The sequence below is a fragment of the Rhincodon typus genome, chromosome 12 (genome assembly GCF_021869965.1).
Source record: "Rhincodon typus isolate 14 chromosome 12, sRhiTyp1.1, whole genome shotgun sequence".
In the NCBI taxonomy this organism is placed as follows: Eukaryota; Metazoa; Chordata; class Chondrichthyes; order Orectolobiformes; family Rhincodontidae; genus Rhincodon; species Rhincodon typus.
In genome coordinates, this window is record NC_063343.1 from 20064673 (window position 1) to 20071376 (window position 6704).

A 6704-nucleotide genomic window follows, 5' to 3' on the forward strand; every position below is an offset into this window, starting at 1 on the left:
GGCCTGCTGTGTTCATCCAGCCCTGCACCTTGTTGTCTTGGATTCTCCAGCATCTGCAGTTCCTACTATCTCTCAGAGTTTAGAGATCAGTTAGGTTGGAATTATGGTGTTGAAGACAGAGCTCTTGTCAATAAGTAGGAGCCTAAAATAGGTAGAGATAGTAAGAACTGCCGATGCTGAAGTCAGAGATAACACAGTGTGGAGCTGGAGGAACACAACAGGCCAGGCAGCATCAGAGGAGCAGGTACACTGGCACTATCCCCCACTTCTTCCTCCGCTACATCGATGACTGTATCGGCGCCATCTCGTGCTCCCACGAGGAGCTTGAACAGTTCATCAACTTTACTAAGACCTTTCACCCCAACCTCAAGTTCACCTGGACCATCTCTGATACCTCTCTCTCCTCTCTGGACCTCTCTGTCTCTATCTCTGGTAACCACCTCGAAACTGGTATCTATTTCAAGCCCACCGACTCCCACAGCTACCTAGACTACACCTCCTCTCACCCACCTTCCTGCAAGAATGCAATCCCCTACTCCCAATTCCTCTGTCTCCGCCACATCTGCTCCCAAGGTGAGGCGTTCCACTCCCAAACATCCCAGATGTCCTCATATTTCAAGGACCGCAACTTCCCCCCTTCAATGGTCAAAAACGCTCTATACCGCATCTCTTGCGTTTCCCGCACCTCTACCCTCACACACCCTCCCCGCAACAAAAACAAAGACAGAATCCCCCTTGTCCTCACGTATCACCCCACTAACTTCAGGATTCAACATATCATTGTCCGCCAATTCCGCCACCTGCAATCTGACCCCATAACCAAGGATATATTTCCCTCCCCACTCCTATCTACCTTCTGTAGGGACCACTCTCTCCACAACTCCCTTGTCCGCTCTACACTCCCCACTAGCCCCACCACCCCCGGCACCTTCCCTTGCAACCGCAGGAAGTGCTACACCTGTCCCTACACCTCCCCCCTCACCTCCATCCAAGGACGCAAAAAAACTTTCCACATCAGACAGATGCTCACCTGCACATCCGCTAATGTTGTCTATTGCATCCACTGCTCCCAATGTGACGTCCTCTACTTCAGTGACACCAAGCAGAGGCTCGGAGACCACTTTGTAGAGCACGTACGCTCGGTTTGCGACAAACGACAACACCTTCCAGTTGCGGACCACTTCAACTCCCCTCCCGCTCCGTCGACAACATGTCCATCCTGGGCCTCCTCCAGTGTGACAATGATGCCACCTGGAAACTGGAGGAGCAGCACCTCATATTCTGCCTTGGGACCCTTCAACCCAATGGTCTCTGTGTGGACTTTACTAGTTTCAAAATCTCCCCACCTCCGGCTTCATCCCACGATGAACTCTCCCTCTCAACCCCGCCTCCTTGACCTGTCCATCTTCTCTCCCACCAATCTGCCCCTCCCACCTCACTGACCAACCCCCACCACTGCCTATCTGCATTCACCTATCACCATCCCACCTACCTTCCCTAGCCCCACTCCCCCATTTATTTCAGAGCTCCCTTCCGCCTCCCCCATTTCTGAAGAAGGATCCCGACCTGAAACATCAGCTTTCCTGCTCCTCTGATGCTGCCTGGCCTGCTGTGCTCCTCCAGCTCCACACTGTGTTGCCTAAAATAGGTAACCTTGTTATCTAGATGTTTCAAAGATGAGTGTAGGGCCAGGGAGATGGTGTCTGCTGTGGATCTGTTGTGATGGTAGGCAAATTGTAAGGGATCAAGGCATGTTGGGAGGCTAGAGTTAATGTGAGCCACAACTAACCTCGTGAAGCACTTAATATTTATAGAGGTCAGAACCACCGAGCAGTAGTCATTGAGGCACACTGCAAAAGTTTTCTTTGTCACCGAGATGATTGTAGTCTTCTTGAAGCAAGTGGGGACTTCAGATCTTAGTACGGAGAGATTAAAGATGTCACCAAATACTCTCACCAGCACGTATGCACAGGATCTGAGTGCACAGATGGGGACTCCATCTGGGCCAGTTGCTTTCTGTGGGTTCACTCTCAAAATGGCTGATCTGATGTCTACAGTGGTGACTGTGTACAGATGCACCTGAGGCTTTCGGGGCAGGTGACATTATTTCATCCTACCTTTCTTTGAGTCATCAGCAAACCTTCTATCCCTTCAATCAAGTCATTTATACATTGCAAAGAGGTCAAAGTCCCAGCACTGATCCCTGAGGTACATCACTCATCAGCTCTTGCCAACCAGGAAATGACAGTTATGTTTTCTCTCTGATTTTTGTTAGCTAGCTGAACTTGTGGCTTCAGTATGTTACCCCACACTATAAGCTCTTATTTCTGCAAAATTTTTTGCAATATTTGGCACCTTATCAAATGCTTTCTGAAAATCTAAGTACAATATACCCACCAATTCCCTTTTATATATTGCACATGTTACATCTTCAAAAAAACTCCAATAAGTTGGTTAAAAAATAATTTCACTTTAACAAAACCATGTGGACTCCACGTGATTACCTTGAACTTCACTAAATGCCCTGCACAAATATCTTTAATAATAGCTTATAACATCTTCCCTATGGCAGATAGTAATCTAACTCCTCTGTGGTTTCCTGCTTTCCCTCCTTTTTTTTGAATAAAAGAGTTACATATGTATCTTTCAGTTTAACAGAAACTTCCCTGAATCAAGGGAATCTTGGAAACTTAAAACCAATGCTCCACCTATTTAATGAGCCACTTGTTTTAAGATTCTAGGATGATGTCCATCAGAACCCGAGGACTTGTCTGCCCACATCGCCAACAACTTGCTCAGTACCACTTCCCTAAAGCTTGTAATTTTCCTAAGTTACTCCACTCCTCCCAATTTCTGATTTGCTTTTTCTCTGAGATATGATTTGTGTCCTTCTAAAGACTGATGCAAAATACCTGTTCAATTGATTTACCATCCCCTTATTTTCCATTATTAGTTCTCCAGATACACTTTTTGTTGGAATAGCTCTCGCTCTGTTAATGTTTCCTTTTCAAATATCTATCGAAAAGTTTGGGATGAAATTTTCGAAGTCCTTGCTCAGCTTTGACAATGGCAAGAAATGTGGGAGAATAAAGTGAAAATGGAAAAAGCAGATCTTCAATGTGGAGAGAATTTCTTCTTAAGTTTTTAAAGGCAAAGTGAGAATTATGCTGATAAGCAGTGAGGACCTTATTTCCAAGCAATTGCATCTAATTATTAGCTAATCTCAACTCATTTTGTACATTCCATGATTCTGCCAGTCACTGGTGAGAAACCAATTTCTGTCTTGAATGTCTGAGTGCTTACTTGGCAGATGTAGCTCAATGGTTGATTCTCCAGCCATCTGTGGGCTGTTCTATTTACCAACATCCCAGGGTAATGTCCAGCAACAGCAATCAGCTGTACCCTTTATCCAAGGAATCTTTTAAAATATTCATCATGGGAAAACGGCATTGTTGGCTAGGCTAGCATTTATTGCCCATCCCTAATTGCCCAGAGGGCAGTTAAGAGTCAACCACACTGCTGCAGGTCTGGAGTCACATGTAGGCCACACCAGGTAAGGATGTCAGTTTCCTTCCCTAAAGGACATTAGTGAACCAGATGTGCTTTTCTGACAATTGACAATGGTTTCGTGGTCATCATCAGAATCTTAATTCCAGAATTTTATTGAATTCAAATTCCACCATGTGTTGTGGTGGAATTTGAATCTGGGCTCCCAGAACATTACCTGGGTTTCTGGATCAGCAGTCCAGCGATATTTCCTCCCCACCTTAATGGTAACACAAAAGAGTACATGAAGGGCGAGGGTAGGGGGGAGTCTTGATTTTCAGGCAGAGACAGGAGTTCATTCTCATAAACGCAACCTGGATAGCATTCCATTTTCTGTCAAATTGTAACTGCTCAATGCAAATGAAAAATGGCTGCCAAAATATTCACAGTAATTAGAGTAAGTTAGTTTGTTTTGATTCTAGGGGGCGAGTGCCCTTGGGTAGTATGAAGCCCTTCATTGGGCAAATGCACTAAATCTATAGATGCTTGATTAATGATGAAATACACAGAGATATAAAGCATGGAAACTGACCCTTCACTCCAATTCATCCACGGCAACCGGATAACCTAAATAAATGTAATCCCATTTGCCATCATTGGGCCCATACCCCTTTAAACCCTTCCTATTCGTATACCTGTCCGAATGCCTTTTAAATGTTGTAATTGTACCAGCCTCAACCACTTCCTCCAGGAGATCATTCCATACACACACCAACCCCTCTGCGTGAAAAAGTTGCCCTTTAGATTCCTTTAAAATCTTTCCCGTCTCACTTCAAAACCTATGCCCTCTGGTTTTGGACTTCCCGACCCTAGGGAAAAGACCTTGCCTATTTACCCTATCCATGCCCCTTATGATTTTATAAACCTCTATAAGGCTACTCCTCAGCCTCCGACAATGCAGAGATAATAACCCCAATCTATTCAGCCTCTCCTTATAGCTCAAACCTGCACTCAAAGGTCTCTTTGTTCAGCAACACTCCTCAGGACTTTACCATTAATTGTACAAGTCCTGCCCTGATTTATCTTTCCAAAATGCAGCACGTCACATTTATCTAAATTAAATTCCATCTACCACTCCTTGGTCCATTGGCCCAACTTCTTCGCTGTCCACTACACCGTCAATTTTGGAGTTATCATCAAACTTACTAACCATACCACCTATGTTCACATCCAAATCATTTATATGAATAATGAAAAACAGTGGACCCAGCATCGATCCTTGTGGCACACCGTCTTCTACCTTCAAGCCAGTTCTGCATCCAAATAGCTAGTTCTCCCTGAATTCCATGTGATCGAACCTTGCTAACCAGTCTACCATGAGGAACTTGTCGAACAGTTTACTGAAGTCCATATAAATCATGTGCCCTCTGCCCTCATCAGTCCTCTTTGTTACTTAAAAACACTCAATCAAGTTAGTGAGACAAGATTTCCTACACACAAAACCATGTTGACTATCCCTAATCAGTGCTTGCGTTTCCAAATACATGTAAACCCTGTCCTATAGGATCCCCTGCATCAAATTGCCCACCACAGATTTCAGATTCACTGGCCTATAGTTCCCTGGCTTTTCCTTACCACATTTCCTAAATAATGGCACCACATTAGCCAACCTCCAGTCTTTTGGCACCTCACCTGTGGCTATTGATGATACAAATATCTCAGCAAGGCACACAGCAATCACTTCACTAGCTTTCCACACAGTTCCAGGGTACACCTGATTGATTCCCAAGGATCTATCCACCTTTTTGCGTTTTAAGCCATCCAGCACCACCTCCTGCGTAATATGGGCATTTTTCAAGATGTTCGCTATTTATTTCTCCATGTTCTCTATCTTCCATATCCTTCTCCAAAGTTAACAGTGATGCAAAATACTCATTTACTATCTTTCCCATTTCCTGCAGTTTCACACATAGCTGGCCTTGCTAATCTTTAATGGACCCTATTCTCTCCCAGCTACCCTTTTGTCTTTAATGTATTTGTAAAATCCCTTTGGATTCTCCTTAACCCTATTTGCCAAAGGTACCTCATGTCCCCATTTTGGCCTCCTGATTTCCCTTTTATGTATACTTCTACTGCTTTTATACACCTCTAGGGATTCACTCAATCTCTGCTGTCTGTACCTGACATATGCTTCCATCTTATTCTTAACCAAAACCTCAATTTCTCTAGTCATCCAGTATTCCCTACACTTTCCAGTCTTGCCCTTCAGCCTAACAGGAACATATTGTCTCTGGACTGTCGTTATCTCGTTTTTGAAGGCTTCCCATTTTCCAGGCATTTCCTTGCCTGTGAACATCTGCTCAAAATCAACCTCTGAAAGTTCTTGCCAAATACCATCAAAATTGGTCTTCCTCCAATTTAGAACTTTAACTTTTAGATCCGGTCTATCCTTCTCCAACACTGTTTTAAAACTAATAGAATTATGATCACTGGCCCCAAAGTATCGGTACACTGCACATGAAAATTTTCTTGTGCACACTTAACAAATTCCTCTCTATCCAAGCCCTTAACACTACGGCAGTCCCAGTCCATGTTTGGACAGTTAAAATTCCCTCCATAACCACCCTATTATTCTTACAGATAACTGTTTCTCGTTACAAATTTGTTTCTCAATTTCCTGCTAACTATTGGGGTGGCTATTGTACAATCCCAATAAAGTGTTCATCCCTTTCTTATTTCTCAGTTCCACCCAAAAAACGTCCCTGTACCTATTCCCAGGAATATCCTCCCTAAGTACAGCCGTAATGTTATCCCTAATCCAGTTGTTCATTAGCTCAACAAGCCGGTTGTTCTATGGTGTGCAGACGTTTCTTTACCAAAGTAGGCAACATCATCAGTCCAACCTCTAATCGAAGCATTAGTGTTCTGTCCATTCCAAATTTATATGATCCTCTGGTGTGATGGATCTTGTCACTTCCAGTTTTGTTTTTTTAGCAGAGGTTGTATACAGGGTCTATGTCTATGTGTTTGTTAATGGAGTCCCATGTTGAGAACCAGGCTTACAGAAATTCCCTCGTATGTTTGTTAACATAGAATAGACCCCATATACAGATCGCTGCTAAAAAACAGAACTGGAAGTGACAAGACCTATCACACCAGCGGATCAGATAAATTCAGAATGGAGCAGAACACCAATGCTTCAATTAGAAGTTGCACTG